The sequence below is a fragment of the Malaclemys terrapin genome, chromosome 7 (assembly GCF_027887155.1).
Source record: "Malaclemys terrapin pileata isolate rMalTer1 chromosome 7, rMalTer1.hap1, whole genome shotgun sequence".
NCBI classification, from domain to species: Eukaryota; Metazoa; Chordata; order Testudines; family Emydidae; genus Malaclemys; species Malaclemys terrapin.
Window position 1 is genome coordinate 63,080,844 of NC_071511.1, and position 24,725 is coordinate 63,105,568.

At 45.5% G+C, this 24,725-nt stretch overlaps 1 long non-coding RNA gene across 1 annotated transcript; it reads left to right on the plus strand.

Annotated features, from left to right (window-relative positions):
- Positions 1-5,025: 5,025 nt before the first annotated feature.
- LOC128841058 (uncharacterized) lies at positions 5,026-22,986 on the plus strand. The gene is made up of 3 exons (XR_008445761.1): positions 5,026-5,149; positions 21,740-21,826; positions 22,664-22,986. It is a non-coding gene; the product is annotated as an uncharacterized LOC128841058 (long non-coding RNA).
- The last annotated feature ends 1,739 nt before the right edge of the window (positions 22,987-24,725 follow it).

Here is a 24,725-nt window from a genome sequence, read left to right on the forward strand (position 1 = left end):
TTACCCACGAAAACTTATGCTCCCAATACTTCTGTTAGTCTTAAAGGTCCCACAGGACCCTCTAAGTTTTATCAACCATCCAGTTATTGGTTTTAAATTGTAAGTTGCTGTTTTTTTAAGTGTGTATTTTGTAAATATTTGGCCTAAATGAACAGTTGTTTAATTTTAACATTCTGAGGAATGTCAGGATACAAATCACTAGGCAGCAGGAACCCTACGCAGTGAGTGCCTGTTGCTAGTGAACGAGAGAGAATTTTTTATCAATGCATTGCCATGGGCTGCCTGCAGTTCTGATTAGACAAAAACCAACACAAACAAAACAAGAAAAACGCCACACACGTCACTCATCTTAGAACTAAGGTAGTGAAGCAATTTATGGCACATAGGCTCAATCCTGTACTCCTTAGACAGGCTGAATGTTCATGGATGTCCATGGGAGTTGTGCCTGTGTGAGGAGCTCTACAAGGGTGCTTTGGTGTAATGAGGTTAATTAGGGACTGTGCTACAAGAAAGCAAGTCATTATAAATAATCCAAGTTGACTTTCTGACCACCTCTCAGGAATTTTTGGTCCCTTCCATAGGGCCTGATCCTGCCATCTCTGCATTTCTGTCATGACTGATGGCAGGATTTAAGGATTCACAATTACTCTTTAAATCTGTGACCAAATGCTGCCTCCCTGTATGTTGCAGGGATGTAAATGCCAGAACTTGGTCCCCACTCTTAAGTCAACGTTTGGAAGCTACCTCTTTTCCCAGGACTCGTAGTATGCCAGTGCATTTTATTTTTTAACTAGCTTTTGTTTTATGGACACATTTGTACGAGGGCTGGAACCTCAACTGTTATTTAATGATTTTACTTTGTTTAATTTATTGTTTGTATTTTGGGGGTAAAAACTGTCAATAAAAATTGCTATTCGTATGTGGATGTTTCCCCTCTTTTCTCTATGCTACAGTTGCAAGGTCATGATCTGAACACAGGACTGGGAGCTGCGAACTCCCAGTTTTCATCCCATCTCTGGCCTTGAGCAAGTCATGACTTCTGCCTCAGTTGCCCAGTATTTGAAGTGGAGATAAACAACTCAGAGTTGTTGGACTTCATGTTTATAATGCACGCAAGAATAAAAAATGCTCAATATTGGATTAGCTGCTTCAGCCATGGGTAATGCTCAGGCTTATGAGTAGAGTGGGAGGGGGGTAGAGTTTAACGCAGGAAGGTTCATTAAGGATTCTGCCATTTGTATGATCCTTAGCCACTGAAGCAAACAGAACCAGATGTTCTCTAGAAAGCTGTTGACAGTGTGCAGAAGTGTCAGCACAGCAAGTATGAGGCAACAGAAGCATAACAAGGTCCTTCCTTCCTGCCTCTGCTATATGAGGTTTACTGTAGCTCTTGGCTGTGGGAAGGAAAGAAATGGACCTTACGAAAACAGAGGTGGGGAAAAGATGCACCAGCTCTAATAACGGAATTAAAGTGCAATTCAGACACTTAACTCAATCTTGCTCTCCTTTCAAGCTCACATTAGTACCATATGTTTAGACTTTTACCCTCTGGTGCTGCTATAGATGCCAAGGAGTTAGAAAGCAACAGATTATCTCCCTCCCCCCCCCCCAACCAACCACCACCACCAAGGTACCAAGAGCAGCTTCTGCTAAAGTCTGACAGAAAAATAAGGCCCCTTTGGTGCTGGCATCCAGTAACTATTCTGTCCTCAACCTTCCTTTTCTTTACAAGGTAACAGCCCTCAATTGCTATGGCTGTTCCATGTCAGACACCCATAGGCACAAAAGGTCCTCAGTTATTGGTTCGAGTGCAGTAAGATTCTGGTATAACCCTTTTCTACGAGGAAGCAGCAACATTTCAGGAGGGCATAGTGAACATGGGAGATCACTCCCCATCGCATTTCCAGGAAGGTGCTGCAGTCCAGCTTCTCCAGCAGTTGCCTCTGTAGCCACTGGTTTTAGAAGAAGGCCAAATTCAAAGATGAGATTAAGTAATTCTGGAGAGATTCTCAGGTGGTGGGACTTGCATGTTAGAAAAGGGCAAATGAAGGTACATAATACACAAATTTAGACTCCCCTGCACCTCAGTAAGTGGATCCAAGAGAATCTGCATACAAAGAAGTTTAACGTACACTTCTCCTCAGTTTGGCTCCAGTTCTTAAAACTGGAGAAGGAGAAGCAGGTGCCACACTAGGAACCCAGGTAGGAAAGGGCTCAGAACATTAAAATCCTTATGGCCCCTTTAACTTTCATCATGGACAAAATACCACCACCACCATGAAAAGAAGGTAAACCTACACTGAAAAAACTTGCCATAGGTTCTAGGGACTGGACAGATAGTGGGGATAGAGCACATGGCTCAAGGTATTCTGCCTTTGCTGTTTAAGGGAACCCCACTCTGTTGGCATTGTTTTTGCAGCCTAAAGATCAAGATTCTTTAGGTAGCAATAGCACATGGAGCCCTCCAGCCAAGGAGAGTTTAGCAAACTGCAACTGATCCAGAGACTTGCGGGTGAAGCCACCATTATAAAACAATTGCTGTTAGCTAGCGTGTTTGCTCCAGACCCAGGGGGTAACTGTGAATGCTGCCAGTGAGATACACATGCATTTCTGCGATATTTCTAATTGTGAAAGCAACACATAAGAATGTCACTATAGGTATGTCTACCCTGCAATTAAACACCCATGGCTGGCCCGTGTCAGATGGCTTGGGCTGCGGGGCTGTAAAACTGCAGTGGAGATGTTCAGCGTTGGGGAAAGGGTCCTAGAGCTCAGGCTCCAGCCCAAGCCCAAACATCTACACTGCAGACATGGGCTAGCCATGGGTCTTTAATTGCAGTGCAGACATATCCTACGGCATCCTTCCAGGTGTTCTGCAGTGTATTCTGATTTCCTTCAGTGAAATTACCACCCCAGAACAAACACTGCTTGTCTTACTAAAGTGAATAGTTCCATTGTCTTTAAAGGAATGGCTCTCACAGGCCAGCAAGATTTAGCCCCTTATTTATCAACCTGCTGCAGGTAAGCTTTTTGGCATGCTATCCATAGCTATACTGACAAACCCTTTCTAGTAGAGGCAACGCTCTAAGGATTATTGCACAACTACAAGATGTATTTGTACTGCGGTATGTGAGAAGGACAAAAGTTTTAAGGCCACAATGGCTTCAGAAACCTTTACACTCAATAACAATTTTGCTGAGTTTGTTTAGTTTGGAAAAGAGAAGACTGAGAGGGGACATGACAGCAGTTTTCAGGTATCTAAAAGGGTGTGATAAAGAGGAGGGAGAAAACTTGTTCACCTTAGCCTCTAAGGATAGAACAAGAAGCAATGGGCTTAAACTGCAGCAAGGGAGGTTTAGATTGGACATTAGGAAAAAGTTCCTGTCAGGGTGGTTAAACACTGGAATAAACTGCCTAGGGAGGTTGTGGAATCTCCATCTCTGGAGATATTTAAGGCCTGGTCCACACTAACCCCCCACTTTGAACTAAGGTACGCAAATTCAGCTACGTTAATAACGTAGCTGAATTCGAAGTACCTTAGTTCGAACTTACCACGGGTTCAGACGTGGCAGGCAGGCTCCCCCGTTGATGCCGCGTACTCCTCTCGCCGAGCTGGAGTACCAGCGTCGACAGTGAGCACTTCCGGGATCGATTTATCGCATCTAGACAAGAAGATCGATTGCTTACCGCCGGACCCGGAGGTAAGTGTAGACCTACCCTAAGAGTAGGTTAGATAAATGTCTATCCGGGATGGTCTAGACAGTATTTGGTCTTGCCATGAGGGCAGGGGACTGGACTCGATGACCTCTCGAGGTCCCTTCAAGTCCTAGAATCTATGAACAGAACTCCGATAGTGTGACATATAATACTGACAGCCAAATTATTCCAAATGTACCCAAGTGATTCTAATAACTAGAAGGTCAGAGGAGGTCAGGGTGGACAGGTATGAATTAGCTCCTCCAAAAGCAGGTCTCTGGTAGAAATGCTTTTGACTTCCTCGAATACTGCAAATATTTCATTTTGCTGAATCAGAGCCTAGTCAAGACACAAGAAGCAGAAAAGAAAACAGTGCAAACAAATCAGCCAGGATAGTCCGCGGTGCCTGTCGCTTGAAACGGCAGCCCCTTTGATTTCTGTGTACTGCACCATTACATCTCGAAGAGCATGGCCTCTGTGCAGAGACAGCAGCTGTTTTGTCCCCAGAATTGCTGCAGCCCATAGGTGCAATTACAGGAGAAAAGTGGGGGATGTGATGTGGAAAGGCAGGAGACCAATGGTGTAAATTGTTTTATTTTAAAATTAGGGTGTAGAATAAGGAGGTGGCTGCCCTGAGGAGCTCATTTCTCCATTTATCCCAGAAGTGCAGGTCAGTGTGAGAATCTATGGGATTGTGCATGGCATACATGGAGTTGGGCCACCCTCTCAGGGATGTGTGCCCCCTCTCTAGGGCTCTGTCCATTTTTATGTCTGCCTACAGATTCTGTGCTCTCCACCTCCCCCAGTTTTCTAGGCCACTTTGTCTGCCCCCGCATCAGCATCTCCCCCACCCCTTTGCAGTCTGTCATCCCCTACCCCTCTGTATGTGGCAGGAGAGCCTGTGCAGGGCAGGAGGAGGAGGAAGCACAGCAGTGACTGTGACCACACCTCCGACTCCCCCTGCACATTCTGCTAACTGCAGCCAGCCAGCACCAATAAGAGTTAGTGTAGGTGGTATGCACGGGAAGAGCAACAGAATAATTTGGTGCAGGGGAGAATTAAATGGTGGGGACCCGTCTCCCTCCAATCCTCCTGCCTTGACTTTACCTGGGCTGCAGACAGTACAGATGGGACACACCCACAGCTCTCCAGTGAGGAGTTCACATTTGGTTGGCTGGTTTGCCTTAATATTATGTATCTATCTCTCTCTCGCTCTCTCTCTCTCTCTACACACACACACACACACACACACACACACACACACACACACACGAGAGAAGGTAGGTGAAGTAATATCTTCACTTCTGTTGGTGAAAGAGAAGCCTTCGAGCTACACAGAGCTCTTCTTCAGTGCCAAATTTTGTCTCTCTCACCAACAGAAGTGGGTCCAATAAAAGAGATGACTTCACCCACCTTATCTACAATATCCTGGGACTAACACAGTTACAGAACGGTAAGCATTAATTTATATAAATCATTTTAGCCTGAGAGGAGATACATTTGCACACACACAAGCAGCAACTAAGTTCTGGTTGTGGCTCTTCCTTTTGTTATTGTAGATCAAAAAATTGCACAAATCAATAGCTATTTTGTGCTTCACAGGGGGGACACTGACACAAGGAAGTTTGTGCAATTTATTCATTTTTAAGAGGGCAAAATCCAGAACTAGAGTTGAATTTCACCAGCTCTCTACAATCTGTAGCCAGGTAAATAAAGCTTTTCGGGGGAGACACGGACTCCTGGGGATAGAATGTTAACCTCTCAGCACTAACTCCTGTGGATGTGCAGAGAAATAATACTATTTAAGACCTGGTCTACACTGGGCGGGGGGGAGATTGATCTAAGTTACGCAACTTCAGCTTCATGAATAACATAGCTGAAGTCGAGGTATTTAGATCTACTCACTGCGGTGTCTTCACTGCAGTGAGTCGACTCCTCACATTCCCCCGTCGACTCTGCCTGTGTCTCTCGCTCTGGTGGAGTACCGGAGTCCACAGGAGAGCACTCGGGGGTCAATTTATCGCGTCTAGACTAGATGCGATAAATCGAGCCCCGCTGGATCGATCACTGCCCGCCGATCCGGCAGGTAGTATAGACATACCCAGGGCCAGCTCCAGGCACCAGTGGAGGAAGCAGGTGCCTGGGGCGGCACATGCTAAGGGGCGGCATTCCCGTCCATTCTTGGGGCGGCACAATCTGGGCACTTTTTTTTTTTTTTTTGCTTGGGGTGGCAAAAATAGTAGAGCCGGCCCTGGACATACCCTTAGTCACACACCAACACAAAAATCCACTTCTTCAGAGAGACTTCAGCATAGAGGGAGGTGAATGCATTACTGTTTTGCTGGAATGCTTTTGTCCTTCACAATAAATTTGCAGTGTTTAAGCTATTTGTGGCCCTCCAGAGGGCCCAAAAGACATCTCAAGGATTCAGGTCCTAATGCTTCTAAAGCACTTCAAAATTCATGAATACATGGCAAGCAAAGGCAAAATATACATATCATCAATCTTCTTCTTCCAGAAAGATCCTCCACTCTCATGTGGAGGATTCGGTTGCTCTCTTCTATCAGAGGCCATGCTTGAGAGTGGTGTAGATTATAAGGGAGAGACTCAGTATTTAGTGAGTGTCTATTGTTGCCTTTTTTTTTTCTGAATGCTAAAATTAAAGGAGAGCAACGGGTGCAATATAAATATAAAAACTTGACTGTAGGGTGACCAGACAGCCAGTGTGAAAAATCAGGACGGGGTGGGGTGTAATAGGAACCTACATAAAAAAAAAGACCCCAAAATCAGGACTGTCCCTATAAAATCAGGACATCTGGTCACCCTACTTGACTGTGATTTATGTCTGCAGGCAGAATGAGTTCACTTTTAGCACTGACTGTGAAGAAGGAACCCATCTCATTGTCTGAGGCTGGTGCTCCATCTAGTGGCAACTCCTTAAATCTGATAGTGTAGTGGCAAGGATGAGGGAAATATGGTTGCTCCCAAAGCTCTAGGACAGGTCATGGTTTCTTAACTGTAGAGTTACAGTAGAACCTCAGAATTATTAACACCTCAGGAATGGAGAACTCTGAAATGTTTGTAACTCTGAACAAAACGTTATGGTTGTTCTTTTGAAAGTTTACAACTGAACATTGACTCAATACAGCTTTGAAACTTTACTATGCAGAAGAAAAATGCTGCTTTCCCCTTTTTTAGTAGTTTATATTTAACACAGTACTGTACTATATTTCCGTTTTTTTTTTTTTTTGTCTCTGCTGCTGCCTAATTGTGTACTTCTGGTTCTAAATGAGGTGTGTGGTAACTCGTAACTCTGGTGTTTGTAACTCTGAGGTTCTACTGTACTTACACTAGAAACAGATTTGAATAAAAAAGTTGGGATTTCCTCAAAGTTTGGTTATGTTTGGGTCCACGGTTTTGGTTTATCTCTGATCCATAAATTATGGTAAGTAGGTGCCTCCCCTTCAACAAAGAATCTGACAGAATTTAAGGAAGGACTAGTCCTATCTGCCAGGGACTTGATTGATTCATCTACCCAAGTAGGAATAAATCCAGAAATGAGAATTCCATCACTTGGGAGATTATTTTGCAATCTAGCTAAATTTGCTGTTCAGGGTATGAGGAGGAAGCTTCCCTCATGTTGGCTTTACCCCCCGCCCCCCTTTTTTTTTTTAAAAAGTAGCCCCTTGTGTTCACTAGTCTCCAAATTGAGCTAATTCCCCAGACCTTTGATTTTATGCCTAAAAGAGGCATTACATTCAACAAGAAAATGGGGTTGTGTTTGCAGGGACACTTATTAACCATGTCACTTTCTTTGCTTAGTGGTCTTCTCCCAGGTGTGTACTCTTTGTCAACCCACCCAAAGGGACTCGTCTAGAGTCTGGTTTCTGCTCCATATACATCAAAGCCATAGAGAGTCTAATCGGATTAAAATAGAATGTGCTATGTATACTTAAATTGGAGATGTTGATGACCCCATTTCATTTCTGTTGTTGGACTACTCAGGGAGCGCACGCTCCGTAGCTTCTGTAGACTGAGCTTAGTACACACACCAGGGGCTCCTTGCATTCCTCGCTTCTACCGCACCAGCTCCATGTGTGCCATCCTCCCATCCCCCTCCATCTCCTCCCAGGGTTGTGTGTGCACCTTCATTCCCCTTGTCCTCAATGCCCACCATTCCCCTTCCCCTGCGGTACCAGGGTCCCCCAGTTGCCCCGCCTACAGGAGTTGTGTGTCCCACTGCCCCTCCACCACATGGCAGGGGCTATATGTGGTCCTCCTTCTCTCATCCTCCCTGCATGGCAGGGGCTCCATGAACCCTCATTATCCCATTTGCCCCTATGCTAGGGGATCTGCCTGCCCCTTTCTCCTCCCCCACACCAGGGTCCTTCATTCTTCATCCCTCATGCCAGGGACTCTGTGCACACGCCCAGTCTCCCTCCTCCCCCCGGCCACTATTCTAAAATGACCTGAAATGTCTCTTGTTTCTGTTAAGTCACAATTGTAAAATGCTATGGTGGGTCCTTCCAGAGTTAGAAGTAAGAGCTATTTATCCAGCTGGAAAGCTAGAAATTTCCCCTGCCTGAAGGAAATATGGGTTAGGGTTAGGGCACCTTCCTCGTTTTGCCTAGATTTACACCCAATTGTAGCAGAGTTACCAGAAAAAAAACCTATCATGACAAAATTTCGCATCAACTCAGAATATCACTAAACCAGAAAGCAACCATGTCTGCATACTGACACACTCACAGGAAAGCAGGCAGGCTGGGGAATGAATAACTGACAGGTGGTTTTATAAACTGTAGAGCTGTCGATTACTCACAGTTAACTCACGCAATTAACTCAAAAAATTAATCGCAATTAATCACAGTTTTAATTGCACTGTTAAATAATAGAATACCAAATGAACTTTATTAAATATTTTTGGATGTTCTTCTACATTTTCAAATATATTGATTTCACTTACAACACAGAATACAAAGTCTACGCTGCTCACATTATATTATTATTTTTAATTAAAAATATTTGCACTGTAAAAATGATAAAAGAAATTGTATTTTTCAATTCACCTCATACATGTACTGTAGCTCAATCTCTGTATCGTGAAAGTTCAACTTACAAATGTAGATTTTTTTTGTTACATAACTGCACTCAAAAACAAAAAAATGCAAAAAACTTTAGAGCCTACAAGTCCACTCAGTCCTACTTCTCATTCAGCCAGTCGCTAAGACAAACAAGTTTGTTTACATTTGCGGGAGATAATGCTGCCCTCTTCTTATTTACAGTGTCACCTGAAAGTGAGAACAGGCATTCGCATGGGACTTTTGTAGCCGGCATTGCAACGTAATTATGTGCCAGATATGCTAAATATTTGTATGCTGCTTCATGCTTGGGCCACCATCCAGAGGACATGCTTCCATGCTGATGATGCTCTTTAAAAAAATAATGCATTAATTAAATTTGTGACTGAACTCCTCGGGGGAGAACTGTATGTCTCCGGCTCTATTTTACCTGCATTCTGCCATATATTTCATGGAAGATGACTCTGCACATGTTCATTTTAAGAACACTTTCACTGCAGATTTGACAAAACACAAAGAAGGTACCAATGTGAGATTTCTAAAGATAGCTACAGCACTTGACCCAAGGTTTAAGAATCTGAAGTTCCTTCCAAAATCTGAGAAGGACTTGGTGTGGGAGCATGCTTTCAGAAGTCTTAAAAGAGCAACTCTCTGATGCGGAAACTAGAGAACCTGATTCACCAAAAAAGAAAATCAACCTTCTGCTGGTGGCATCTGACTCAGCTGATGAAAATGAACATGTGTCAGTCCACACTGCTTTGGATTGTTATCGAGCGGAACCCGTTATCAGCATGGACGCATGTCTTCTGGAATGGTGGATAAAGCATGAAGGGACATATGAATCTTTAGCGCATCAGGCATGCAAATATCTTGTGACGCCAGCTACAACAGTGCCATGCAAACAACTGTTCTCACTTTCAGGTGACATTGTGAACAAGAAGTGGGCATTGTCTCCTGCAAATGTAAGCAAACCTGTTTGTCTGAGCGATTGACTGAACAAGAAGTAGGACTGAGTGGACTCATAAGTGCTAAAGTTTTATATTATTTTATTTTTAAATGCAGGGTTTTTTTGGTTTTTCTTTTACATAATTTTACATTTGTAAATAAAGCTTTCATGATAAAAATATTGCGCTATAGTACTTGTATTAGGCAGATTGAAAAATATTTATTTTGTTTTTTAACGAGCAAATATTTGTAATAAAAAATAAATATAAAGTGAGCACTGTACACTTTGTATTCTGTGTTATAATTGAAATCAATATATTTGAAAATGTAGAAAACATCCAAAAATATTTAAATAAACGGTATTCTATTATTAACAGTGCAATTAATTGTGCAATTAATCGTGATTAATATTTTTAATTATGTGAGTAATCGTGATTAATTTTTTTAATCGCTTAACAGCCCTAATAAACTGCTTTTATTTCCAAAATACAAATTCCAGGTTTTCCTGCAGTGGTGCTTGTCCTTTTCAACCCCTTTTCTAACAAGTGAACAAGTTACACCTAATCATGTAAAAAAGTCATTGACATCTAATACTAACCATTAGCTATGGAGAGAAATGGAAGGTATATTATATATTATTATTCAGAACTGTCTGCCTGTTACCTTTTGCTCCTCACATCTATTTACTGGATCCACCTAGCTTTATATTTAGACTGTAAGCTCTTTGGGGCAGGGACCACTGTGCTTGTTTGGGGCGGGGGAAGGTGGCAATAAATGGGGACTTGGTGCTACCACAATATAATAAATATTTAGACTGTATATATGGTTATGAAAACTACTACAAAACTCTTGGTATTTCATAAGTCACAGTATTCATCTCAAGCTCTGTGTATTAATAAACACACACACACACACACTCACACTTACTTGCTCTATATAGCTGTTGGGGGTGGTACTGAGCTCCACACAGGCCAGTGGCATTGTTTGCCATGAACCACTTGGAGGCGCTAGAACATAGCTCACAGCCAAGACAATTACTGCAAGGGCATCAGGCAGCAGAATTCAGGGGAAATAGCATGGGAGGAGAGTCCTAGGAGTTCCCTCACCCTGGCCCTCAGGGAGCTACCTGCCAAATTCTGTATATATGTCTAAAATCTTTTAAAAGGAATAAGTTGTTCCCCTTGTTTCAGAGGGGTAGCCGTGTTAGTCTGTATCAGCTAAAATGAGGCGTCCTTGTGGCACCTTAGAGACTAACAAATTTATTTGGGCATAAGCTTTTGTGGGCTAAAACCCACTTCATCAGATGCATGGAGTGAAAAAAAGTAGGCAGGTATAAATATACAGCACATGAAAAGATGGGAGTTGCCTTACCAAGTCCGGGGTCCACCCTAATTGAATTGGCCTCATTAGCACTGACCCCCCACTTGGTAAGGCGACTCCAAGTTAGATCATCCATAGAGGAACAGAAATTATATCATGCGAGTTTTGATCACAGACTAAGCAGCTCAAGTTCTGAACAGCAAATGAGAGTAAACTAAATTTGCAGGATCTGTCAAACAGTTTTGCACAGGAAAAGTCTCAGTCTATTCAGAATTTCTGCTTATAGGGAAGAGGCACAATTCATCAATACTTTGTTTACGACAGATTAGTCTTTGCTCCTGTTCCCACCCTAAAACCAAAAATTTCAAGTGGGTCATTCGAAACCCAACATAGGTGTGACAGAGTTAATAAAAACACCAACCAGGTGACTCTTGCATGGTTGCAGTGCAGCACAGCCCTACAGACAATTGCATGTGCACCTTTCAAAAACTGAAACATTAGCTGCTATGGAATAGAGACCCGATTTGCCTTGGGTGCTCAGATTATGGGCAGATTTCTGTAATCCACTGGTCAGTGAATATTATGAATCTCTCTCTCTCTCTCTCTCTCACACACAGGCATGCGCAGCACGTTTCATTAGGGTGTGCACCCAGGGAGTCCCGCCCTAGCCCCGCCCCCGTCCTGCCCCCATCCACTCCCTCCTACTTCCCGCCCCCTGACTGCCCCCCTCAGAACCTCCAACCCCCCCTGCTCCTTGTCCCCTGACTACCACCTCCTGGGACTCCTGCCCCTAACTGCCCCCCAGAACCCCACCCCCAATCTAAGCCTCCCTGCTCCTTATCCCCTGACTGCCCCTCTAGGACCCTACCCCCTACCTGTCCCCTGACTGCCCCAACCCTTATCCAGATAGGCCACCGGGACTCCCACACCTATTGAACCACTCCCCACCCCCTGACAGGACCCCTAGAACTGCCGACCCATACAACCCCCCCTGCTCCCTGCCTGCCCCAACCCCTCTCCACACCCCTGCCTCCTGACAGCCCTCCCCAGAACTCCCGACTCATCCAACCCCCCCCCAGCTCCTTGTCCCCTGACCATCCCCTCCAGAGACCCCCCACCCTAACTGCCCCCCCAGGCCCCTCCTTGCTCCCTGTCCCCTGACTGCCCTGACCCCTAGCCATCCTCCACCCCTGACAGACCCCTGGACTCCCATGCCCCATCCAACCCCCTCGCTCTCTGACTGCTCCCTCCAGAGACCCCCCACCCCTAACCACCCCCTGGGATCCCACCCCCTATCCAACCCAGCCTGCTGCCTGTCCCCTGACTGCACCCACCCCTTATCCAACCAGGGCCGGCTCCAGGTTTTCTGCTGCCCCAAGCAGAAAAAAAAAAAAAAAAAAGATGCGGCACTCTTCAGTGGCAATTCGGCAGCAGGTCCTTCATTCTGAGAGGCACTTGCCGCCGAATTGCCACTGAAGACCCAGACGTGCCACCCCAATAGCAGCCGGAGTTACACTAAAGAGCACTTAAGAAAAGATGAATTTCCACAAACATATTTAATCTAATGAACAGAACTCAATGTTGCTTAAATAAATTAATGCTGCTTGTTAATATCAAATTCTGTGTTTGTTCTATCAAACAAATCAAATAAATATGACATTTTCAGGGATCAATCAGCACAGCTGAGAAATTCCCCATTTCTTCCAGCCTGGCTGTTCTCATTAGAAATGACAATTCTGCATATTTTGAACAGCTTACACCACAAGGGCTATTAGACTAGTACAGCAGCATAATGTACAGAAGTTACTCAGCAGCAGCTCACTTCATTGCAAATTGGTAACACTTGACAATAAGGGTCTAATCATTAATTCCTTTGGCACCAGTCAGTTCTGCCACATGCACATGACATACCATATACTATATATAGTGAAAACAATTGAGGATATATTGTAGGGAAAAGCGCTGATCTAGCAGTTGTGGGACAGGATCTTTTCAAACTAATTTCTCAGACTATTATCCTATGCAAAAAGCGATGCTTCAGCTCCTCAGCACAGCTAGTGAATTCTGCATCAGAAGCAGATTACAGCAATAATCAAAGGCAAGATCCATTTTATTCTTGAAGATATTTTGCAGCTAAATCCATTAGAAAAATGAAGTGAAGCATCAAATACCAGGTAAGTAATGAATCTGATCCAACTGGATATTAATGATATGTTAACATAGGTTACTGAAGCCCAAGATGACATGACAGACCACGAGAGAGCACAATGATGTACTCTACGTGTGAAAGGCATCTTTCATGAATGACATGGAAGTTGGACATGTGTCTGACGAAGTGGGTATTCACCCATGAAAGCTTATGCTCCAATACGTCTGTTAGTCTATAAGGTGCCACAGGACTCTTTGAGAGATTACTCCAACCTCCATAAAAATAGACAGTCATGCAGAGAATCTCTCCTGGTCATTCGTTCAGAGACATTAAGTAAGTTTTGTGAAGAAGCTTCCACTGTTACTGCCCATGCTTCATTCTGTATGGATAGAAGACTCTCTCCTCCAGCACCAAATTCTTGTATTTACCATATTTGATAAGAATCAAAGATATGAATAATTTCAGAGAATTTATTGGATGAATTTCACATTTCCAATCACATTTTCTCTGTGAAGAGACAGAAAAATCAAGAGCTGATCATTCAAAATTAGCCAATGAATAATCTGCACAAATAAAGCTTAGCTTGTAGCTGTTTCCTGAGCAGTTCATTGCAAAATACTGAATATTCAAAATTCAAATAATTTTGAATATCCAGACTCCTGGAATGGCTTCTCTTCTCTGATTGGAAGAGTGACACTATTAGAATCTATTTTCAGAGGCAGTTGTGCTTACCTATTCCAAATTGGCTTTTCATCGTTCTTCTGCAATATTTGCTTAAAATTGACAAGACATTCCAGAGTGAATTACTTTGATGAAATATTAATAGAACACAAATGCAAAGGCAATCATGGAAGCTCATTTTTTTAAATATTCAAACTGTTTGAAGGAGAGATTTTGCAGTATGTAACCAGCTCTAGCTGCAGTCGAGACTGCTTTTTACAGCTAAGTAATTTACTCCAGGAAATAGGCTTTGTAACAGAAACAATGATGTCCTGAATTAACAGGGTATGAGCAGCTGCACCTCTGTAATATCAGATCAGATCTACAGGGCTGTTACCTTTACTGTATAGTGTAAAGCTTGCCTCTAAAGTGTGTGCGCATCAGGAGTGGGTGTTACTTAAAGAGGGCAGCTTTTCCCATGAGGATTTGCATTTACATAGTGTCTAATCAGAACATTAGAAGCCCTAGAAGTAATTGAGTTATATACACAATATAGTAAAATGACCTGCAAGAGGTCAAACGGTCTTACCCAAAGTCTCAGGGAATGACTGAGCAAGATGGGGAAAGAACTAAGAGGTCTCGTTCCTCAGCTTCTGCTTCATCACTTGACCACTCTTCCTTTTAAAACACACTCCTATATTGCAACAGAAGCCACAATAAGACTCAGAGAGCAAAGCAAAGCAAATACAAGCCTGAATGAAGCCAGACACATGTTAAGAACCTGAGTCCAGATCGGCCTGACAGAATTAAATCCCCCAAGGACATAGGGACAAATATATTTCTGGTTTAACTGGTCATTTCAACAGAGCTGCTTTCTGCAGCATTTTCCATGCAGGGTGAATGGGTAAATTAATGTTGACCCTTTCTGCATTAATTTACCACATTGCCTTCTAAGGAGTCATGGGGCAGTGGATTTCGAGAGATTCCCTGGCAGTGCTCCTCTGGTAGGAGCTGTGCTGTCAGGGATCCAGCTGGCATGAGGCCCCTGCTAATCCCCTTGGATCTGCTGGTTTTGAAGGTGGAAGCCCCTAGCAAACGAGAACAGGCGAACCCCACAATGAAAACATTGGAGTTGACAGCCCTCTATGCTAATAACTCCTTCACAGGAATGTCCTGATCATAACCTAAGAACTTGGATTCTTCCACTTCAGCAGAGAACTACCAGCCGGAAACCACCCCGCACTTCCATATAGGGCAGTCACGAAGGAAGGAACTGTAGCAAGGAGACATGTTCAAAGTGGATGATTCAGGCTCTGAACTGAGAGTGGAGGAATGACCTCTCCCAGTACAAAGAAGGAAACAAGCAATTCCCCACCTTAATGAACATGGATGCTCAATAGTTCCTATAAGCCATTTAATCTATTAACGAGCATGTGTCTTTCACGGTGCACAGGTCATATGGCTTTTAAGTGTAGTTGTAGCCATGTCAGGCTGGAACAAGGCAGACCAGGCAATGATACAGGAACTTAGTAAGTGCTCTGGGGGGTGGCAGCTCTGAAAGCCAACCTGTGAGATAGTCAACTTCCGATTGTTGTATACAGTGTAGCTGTAGCCATGTCAGTCCCCGAATACTAGAGACACAAGGTGGGTGAGGTAATATCTTTTATTGAACCAGCTTCTGTTGGTGAGAGAAGCTTCTCTCTCACCAACAGAAGTTGTTCCACTATGAGATATTACCTCACCCACCTTGTCTCACTCAGCATGACAAATTTAACAGGACTCTGAGCAAAGTCTGTCATGTATGACAAGGACTCGTATCTTATGTGATCAATCTGCTACAGTTGTTTCTGCTGCTGCTCTTTATCTCTTGCTCAGGAGAGAGTCACCAGGAGAGTATGGCACCACAGAAGCTGGGACGAGTGGGATGTGGAAGCTACATCACTAGGGATTCTGAAAGGCATGGAGTAGTTGGAGGCAGTGGGTAGGGATCTGTTTGGGACCAACCAGCTACTAACTAACATCTGAACTTGCCTGATGGATGGTAACGCACCAGGCATACCAGGGAGTGTTTCAGGACAAAGTCTGTCAACACACAATACTGCAACTACCCCATGGGGGGAAGACAGTCACACATGGCTGAAAAAAAATATTTCCAGCCATATGTTGGATTTCACCATTCACAAGTCATGCTATGTTGATTAGCTAGGAAGCAATCAATTCAGAAACAGACACCAGTATCATGAGCTCTGAAGTTCACCGCTCCACAAGCTGTGAATACTTACAATGAACTACCTGTACAGAGCAAAATGTATTCAATGAAGAAATTCAGGAATAGATTTTGAATAAGTAAGCTGAAGCTTTCTGATCACCATTTATGGACAGAAAATAAGGGCAATTTGAATTCTACTGCTCTTTTTAGTGAAAATTATTCACTCAGCTCCAACAGGTATGGACCTGTGCCTGTGCCAAATGGTTGCTGCTCTATAAGAGCTTTTCGAATGAGGCCCACAAATGATACCACCATATCAGCTAAATAAGCCCATAGCACACACGTGTGTTGTGTCTTCTACTATAACCATCAGTCATGACTATTTATTTTAGCAAATGATACCGAGAATGTCCCTTAATCAATTCCCTGTCGTTGCAGTGGCCCCGGGTCCTGGTGCACCTCGGTCTCTCCTGTTTGCTGCCTGTGGCATGCAATAGTTTAGTCTCCGGAGATGCAGGGGCAGCAGAAGCTTCCTAAAAGGGGGCGGGAGGAGCACTGGAGCCTGAACCATGACCCCACACGCCACCGATTCCCTCCGAGGCTGCTCCCCTGAAAAGAATTGTGCTTACAAAGAGGGTTGTATTTTAAGCAAAAGGCCCCAGAGCAGGAACTGAAATATCTGTTAATTGCCAGTGATAAGGAAGCAGACCCAGCAAAAATGCTTGTGGTGAAAAACCAGCAGCTAGAACTTGAACACAAGCAAAAAATAGCTGATATGGAAGGAGAAGTTGCTGAAAGAGAACGCCTGTGATTTGAACATGAACAAAAAATGGCAGATATTCGATTGCAGGAACTAGAAGCTAAGGCAAAAGTGGACAGACTTAAGCTCCAACTCAAGAGAATAAAGGAACAACAGGAACTGTATCATCCTGAAAAAACAGCTCCTCTCAACAGCAAAGATGGGCATAGAATCTATCCAATTGTAACAATGTTGGTATGTTGTTTGACTCTAAGCAGTTGTCTGTGTGTAACCAAATCTATCCCAACACTGCCACCTTTTATGTAAATACTTTTACTGTGAGCTCGTGTGAAGGTAACCCCATAATTTGTGCAGAGAATGTAAAAGTCAATGGTAAAAGCTGTTTAGGGCAAATTACAGCTTCTAACATCACTTTTGTTAAAGCAGATCTTGTCAAAGAGGAAGATTACTTACCAAATAAGAGTGTGAATAGTTGTGATCCTCTATGAGTTTACTGTTAGGGTACGTCTACACTACCCGCCGGATCGGCGGGTAGCGATCGATCTATCGGGGATCGATTTATCGCGTGTAGTGTAGATGAGATAAATCGATCCCCAATTGCTCTCCCATCAACTGCTGAACTCCAGCAGTGCGAGAGGTGGAAGCAAAGTCGACAGGGGAGCCGCGGCCGTTGATCCAGCGCCACAAGGACGTGAAGTAAAGTAATTTTAATTCGATCTAAGATACGTTGACTTCAGCTACGCTATTCTCGTGGCTGAAGTTGCGTATCTTAGATCGATTTCCAGCCCCCCCCAGAGCTGATTCTGGATTACAACTAAAGCCCAGGAAGGAAGTGGTCCTGAATTTGTGTCTGCTAGAGATGATGACATTGTAACTAGGTTGCATCCAGTTGATGTCATAAATAGCTCCCAGAGACCAAGCGATTCTGGTGCTTCTATTTTGCTTGTTGCTAGTGTGTTGCTGGGTAAATATATGACAAGCTTGTCTGATCAGGGTGATATCATAGCAAGGACACAAGGAAAGCACGAAGGTGATTGGACTATGTTACCCACTGACAGTGTGGAAACTTGTAACAAGGAAGAGAATGCTTCTAATCTTGTGACTATGAAGTCTAGCAGTTTACCTGAAAGGGGTTTTTGTGAAAATCCTCCTGATGGGCCAGAGATGATTTTGGATGTATGTGAAACTCAGAAGGAGTTTGGTGATTGTCTGTTGTGCCAAAGTCTGTTCTGGACATAAATAAAGCTCAGAAAGAACTTGTTGCACTGCTACAGACTAGGGACCGAATGGCTAGGCAGCAGTTCTGCAGAAAAGGGTCTAGGGGTTACAGTGGACAAGAAGCTGGATATGAGTCAACAGTGTGTCCTTGTTGCCAAGAAGGCTAATGGCATTTTGGGCTGTATAAGTAGGGGCATTGCCAGCAGATCGAGGGACGTGATCATTCCCCTCTATTCGACATTGGGTGAGGCCTCATCTGGAGTACTGTATCCAGTTTTGGGCCCCACACTACAAGAAGGATGTGGAAAAATTGGAAAGAGTCCAGTGGAGGGCAACAAAAATGATTAGGGAGCTAGAGCACATGACTTATGAGGAGAGGCTGAGGGAACTGGGATTGTTTAATCTGCAGAAGAGAAGAATGAGGGGGGATTTGATAGCTGCTTTCAACTACCTGAAAGGGGGTTCCAAAGAGGATGGATCTAGACTGTTCTCAGTGGTGGCAGATGACAGAACAAGGAGTAATGGTCTCAAGTTGCAGTGGGGAAGGTTTAGGTTGGATATTAGCAAAAACTTTATGCACAGGGTGTTGAAACATTGGAATGGGTTACCTAGGGAGGTGGTGGAATCTCCTTCCTTAGAGGTTTTCAAGGTCAGGCTTGACAAAGCCCTGGCTGGTATGATTTAATTGGGAATTGGTCCTGCTTTGAGCAAGGGGTTGGACTAGATGACGTCCTGAGGTCCCTTCCAACCTTGATATTCTATGATTCTATGATATTGCAGAAGGAAAGGAATTTCTGGTGAAGTCTTTGAAGTCTGTGAAAAGGAATTGTTTCCATTGACTTTTAAAGGGCCATTGTTGATAGTAAACAGTCTCTCTTCTGAGGAAAGTATGTTGGTGCCTAGTGGCCAAAGTCTTTCAAATGAAAATGAATCCACTGAATTTGAATCCACAGATTGCAGAGCAAGGACATTGGTCTCTGCTTTTCCCTAATCCCATAAAAGCATCTAAGGCTACATTTACACTTGGAGTTAGGGATGTGATTCCCAGCTCACATTAGACATATGAGGAGGTTACTCACCCTGTGCAGTAACTGACGTTCTTCGAGATGAGTGTCCCTGTGGGTGCTCCACTACAGGTGTTGGTGCGTCCCTGCGCCTTCGCCCGGAGATTTTTGCAGCAGTACTCATAGCGGCCACGCATGCTCAGAATCTGCCCCCCCGCTGTGACTCTAGGGTAATAGAACGCATGCGTGGCCGGTCTCCTCAGTTCCTTCTCTACCACGGAGGCCCCCCAACTCCGAAGTAGAGGGGAGGAGGGTGGGTAGTGGAGCACCCACAGGGACACTCATCTCGAAGAACGTCAGTTACTGCACAGGGTGAGTAACCTCCTCTTCTTCTTCGAGAGATGTCCCTGTGGGTGCTCCACTACAGGTGACTTAAAAGCAGTGTATCTTAAGGAGGTAGGGACTTCGGATCTGGTAGGAACGCCGTCGAGAGTACAGCCCTGCCCAAGCGTATGTCAGATAAAGGGCCTTGAATAAGGGCATAGTGTTTAACAAAAGTATGGTCAGATGACCAGGTGGCTGCTTTACAAATGTCAGCCAAGGGGACTTTGCGTAAGAACACGATGGAGGCAGCCAGAGATCTAGTGGAGTGTGTTCTAATGCCATCTGGAGGTGCAACCCCTTTCATCTGATAGCACAGTCGGATACACTGGGAGATCCAGTTCGAGAGTCTCTGGGTAGAAATAGGCATGCCCTTGGAGCGCTCTGCAACAGAGACAAAAAGTCTAGAGGAGGTTCTAAAGGGTTTGGTTCTATCCAAATAGAATGACAAGGCTCTGCGAACATCTAGTGTATGCATTGAGGCTTCAAAGGAGTTTGCATGTGGTTTCGGGAAAAAAGTCGGGAGGTGTATGGGTTCATTAATATGGAATGATGAGTGAACCTTTGGAAGAAATTTGGGATGCAATCTGAGGGTAACCTTGTCTTTAAAAAATATCGTATATGGTGGATGAGCCATGAGAGCTGCTATTTCTCCTGCCTGTCTGGCAGAAGTAATTGCCACTAGAAACGCTGTTTTCATGGAGAGGTGTAAAAGGGAGCACGTGGCTAGGGGTTCGAAGGGTTGCTGAGTTAGGGCAGACAGTACCAGATGAAGGTCCCAGGGGGTGGTCGGTTGTTTAATGTCTGGATATAAGGTTTGTAGGCCCTTGAGGAAACGCTTCGTAGTAGCGTGAGCAAAGACAGACGTATCATCAATTTTGTCGTGGAAAGTCGTAATAGCAGCTAAATGGACCCTGATGGAGCTGAAAGAAAGGCCGGATCGCTTAAGGCCCAAGAGATAGTCCAATATAAACGGAAGAGGTACCGAGGTAGGAGAAAGATGTTTGGCAGAACACCAATGTGTGAATCGTTTCCACTTTTGAAGATAGGTCTTGCAAGTAGCTTGCGTTCTGCTATGTAGGAGCACCTCCTGAACTTGTTCGGAGCAATCTAATTCGCGTTGGGAGAACCACGTAGGAACAAGGCCTTGAGGTGAAGCATGGACAGGTTGGGGTGGAGAAAACGACCGTGCTGCTGAGATAGAAGGTTCGGAATAAGCGGCAGGGAGATTGGAGGTTGGATTGACATTCTGGTGAGGAAGGGAAACCATGGTTGTCTGGGCCACGATGGGGCAATGAGGATCACCTTGGCTCGATCCGTTCGTATTTTTATCAGAACCCTGTTGAGAACTGGTATCGGGGGAAACGCATAGAATAGGTTTCGGTGCCATGAGATCATGAATGCGTCCCCCAGGGAATGTTTGCCCAGTCCTGCTCTGGAGCAGAAATTGAGACATTTCTTGTTCTTTGCAGTTGCAAAGAGGTCTATTGTTGGGTAACCCCAGATGCTGAATACGTTGTGAATGGTTTTCTCGTCTATCTCCCACTCGTGGTCCCATGGGAAGCGTCTGCTCAGTTCGTCCGCTGTGGTGTTCATGATTCCGGGAAGATAAGCAGCTGATACCCGGATGTTGTTCACAATGCACCAATTCCAGAGCTTCATAGCCTCTGTGCACAGCGAATGGGAACGAGCTCCGCCCTGCCTGTTTACGTAAAACATGCAAGCAATGTTGTCCGTCATTATGCGTACGTGATGATGTTTGATTAGTGGCAGGAAGTGACGGCACGCGTTGCGAATGGCTCGAAGTTCTAGTACATTTATGTGCAGGGAGGTCTCGGTTGGTGACCATAGTCCCTGTACTGTGTGATGAGACATATGTGCACCCCACCCTGTCATAGATGCATCGGTGGTCAGAATGCGTGATGGAGCCTGTTGAAGAAACGGGACTCCAGAACAAAGGTTGGAGTGGACGGTCCACCAACGTAGCGAGTCTTTGACTGGAGTAGGCAGGGAGACAGTCTTGTTTAAAGAATGCATATTCGGTTTGTAAACCGTTGCCAGCCACGCTTGGAAGCACCTCATGTGTAGGCGTGCATTCTGGACGACAAAAGTGCACGAGGCCATGTGACCTAGTAGTTGCAGGCAGTCTCGGGCAGTTACCTGAGGGCTGTTGCGAATAGTTGTGGTCAGTTGTTTTATGGAATTGTAGCGATCGGGTGGGAGCGATGCTAGCCCGGTCCGAGAGTCGAGGTCTGCGCCTATGAACTGAAGGTGCTGGGTGGGGCGTAATGTGGATTTGTCTCTGTTTATTTGTAGGCCGAGAGAAAAAAAGCACTCGACTGTGAGTCGTGTGAACCGGAGCGCCTCGTCGAATGTTGAAGCTTTGAGGAGGCAATCGTCGAGGTACGGAAATATTATTACCCCTTGTCTCCTGAGGTGAGCAGTGACTACAGCTAGAAGTTTGGAAAACGCACGGGGGGCTGTAGATAGTCCGAAGGGGAGTACCCTGTATTGGAAATGTGTGGAACCAAGGGTAAATCGGAGGAAACGTCTGTGGGCCGGATGTATAGTGACGTGGAAATAGGCATCTTGTAGGTCGAGGGCAGAAAACCAGTCGCCCTGCTCCAGCGCTGGGATTATGGTATTGAGGGTCACCATCTTGAACTTTTGCTTTTTGATGAATCTGTTGAGCCGCCTGAGATCGAGGATTGGTCGCCATCCCCCATTTTTCTTCTCCGTTAAGAAATAATGGGAGTAAAAACCCTTCCCTCTGTGTCGCTCTGGCACGATTTCTGCTGCTCCCAGATGAAGGAGATGTTGCACCTCTTGGAGGAGTAGCTGCTCGTGAGAAGGGTCCCTGAAGAGGGACGGGGAGGGTGGGTGGGTGGGAGGTAAGGAGAGGAAGGGGATGACGTATCCAATTGTAACTACCTCTAAGACCCACTTGTCGGAGGTAATCTTCCTCCATTGTTGGAAAAAAGGTCGTAGGCGGTGTCCAAAGATTGGTGTGCCGGCTGAAGTGAGGGCATTGCTTTCTAAACCCTCGACCAAGTTTTCAAATCTGCCTATTAGCTGGTGGGGGTTGAGGCGCCCCTGTAGAGTTTGGGCGACGTCGCTGGAATCTTGGTCGTGGACGTTGCGGCTGTTGCTGTTCCTGCGGTCTATGGGAAGGTTGTGTAAATGCGGGATAACGTGGCCGGTGGTATGGTTGGTATCGATATTGTCGTCTTCTTGCCGTAGGTGTCTGGAGACCTAAAGACCGGAGGGTTGTTCTGGAGTCTTTCATTGAATGAAGCACTTCATTCGTGTTAGCAGCAAAGAGTTTGTCACCGTCGAAGGGAAGATCTTCAATTGTGTTCTGAACTTCGCGAGGAAAAAAGGAAGAGGAGAGCCATGAGCCCCGTCGCATGACTATCGCTGTAGCGGTAGATCTTGCCGCTGTGTTGGCTACATCGAGGGCTGCTTGGAGAGCGGTGCGTGAAATGGCTTGGCCCTCAGAAACTATAGCTCTGAACTGTTGTTTTCTTTGTTCTGGAATGTCATCAATAAAGTCCATTAACTTATTATAGTTTTTATGGTCGTATTTTGCCAGGACTGCAGTATAATTAGCTATGCGAAATTGGAGGGTGGAGGATGCATAGACCTTGCGACCAAACAGGTCCAGTCGTTTGCTATCCTTGTTAGGTGGGGCAGAACGAGAATACTGTTGTCTGGCCCTCTGGTTCGCAGCGTCCACTACCAATGAGTTTGGTGCTGGGTGGGTAAAAAGGAATTCAGAGTCCTTTGGAGAAATAAAATACTTCTTGTCCGCTTGCTTGCAGGTAGGTAGGCTTGTCGCTGGAGTCTGCCAGATGGACTTAGCGGGTTCTAAAAGGGCTGCGTTAATTGGAAGTGCCACTCTGGAGGAAGAAGGGGGCTGTAGGATGTTCGTTAGCTCATGCTGTTGTTCAGGAACCACTTCCAAGTTAATGTTCAGGTCACTAGCAACTCTCTTAAAGAGGTCCTGGAATTTTGTATATTCATCAGAGGGAGTGGGAGGAAGGGGAAGTAATGCTTCCTCCGGTGCTAACTCCGGATCTGTTGGACCAGGAGAAGGGCTAGGTTTATCCTGGGAACGTGGCTGTGTTGCCAGGCGTCTCGTGTCACTAGCATATGCATTAGGAGACGGCACTGGATCAGTGTTGCGCCTGGTCGAATGGCCACGGGGCATGTGTTCCCGAGGGTATGATGTCCATGGTGTCCAGTATTGCCATGGTGGCGGGTAGGGCATAGGTGGTGCCATCCAGGGGTTCATCCCCCAAGGGGCAGGGTCCTGAGAGTGGGATGAGGTAGTATTTCCATAGCCCTTATTGCTCTGGGTCCGGGGCTGGGAGTCATGATATGGGGAAAAAACTCCCTGTGGATCTGCTTCCTCCTCACTGGAGGAAAACTGCTCAGATCCTGACTCAGGCATCGAAAACAGAATATGCATTCATGAGCGGAGACTGCCAGGTAGGTGATACTAGCAGATCAGCTGTCTGGGTAAAATGAGTGAAAGCAGCTCCTGCGGGAGATGAAAGCTGAGCCGACAGAGGCTGCTGCACAAGAGCATTCCTGCGATCGGGGCTTCTGGCTGTGATCTGTGTGTCAGAATGCCCCGCAGGCGTCGGTGCCGCGGTCGGTGCCGGGCGAGAAATGTCGGGCTGCCTCGGGTGAGGCGTGCTGTAGAATGTCGGCACCGTCTCATTCGCGGTGCCGAACGGTGCCGTCCCTGAGGCAGGCAACTGGAAGCCTGATGCCTCGGCACCGGAGCTTCTCGGCGGCGCTGAAGCCTCAGGCGGCTTTTGCGCTGTTCCGGAGGAGCCTGGCTCGTGAAAATTGCTGAGGCGAGGAATCACAGGCAGAGAGATCGTTGATCTGCCTGGAGAAACTTTATGCCTCATAGTCTTGCTCGGTGAGGAAAGGTGCCCCTTTTTCGTAGACTTCTTGAGCTTTTTTGAGGGGGGGGGGGGGCTGTGTCGGGTAGCGGAGCCGGCTTCAATGCCTGGGTCTGAAACTGACCCGATAGATTTTTGAAGCAGGAGCAGTTTGAGTTTAAGCTCCCTGTCTTTCCGTGCCCTGGAGCTGAGTTTACAGCAGTGGGCACATTTTTGGGGAATGTGAGCTTCCCCCAAACATTTTATACACTTTGAGTGCCCGTCCGATGACGGGATAGCTTCCTTACAAATAGCACAGCGCTTGAATCAGGCCGGGGACGGTTGAGAAGGAACTGAGGAGACCGGCCACGCATGCGTTCTATTACCCTAGAGTCACAGCGGGGGGG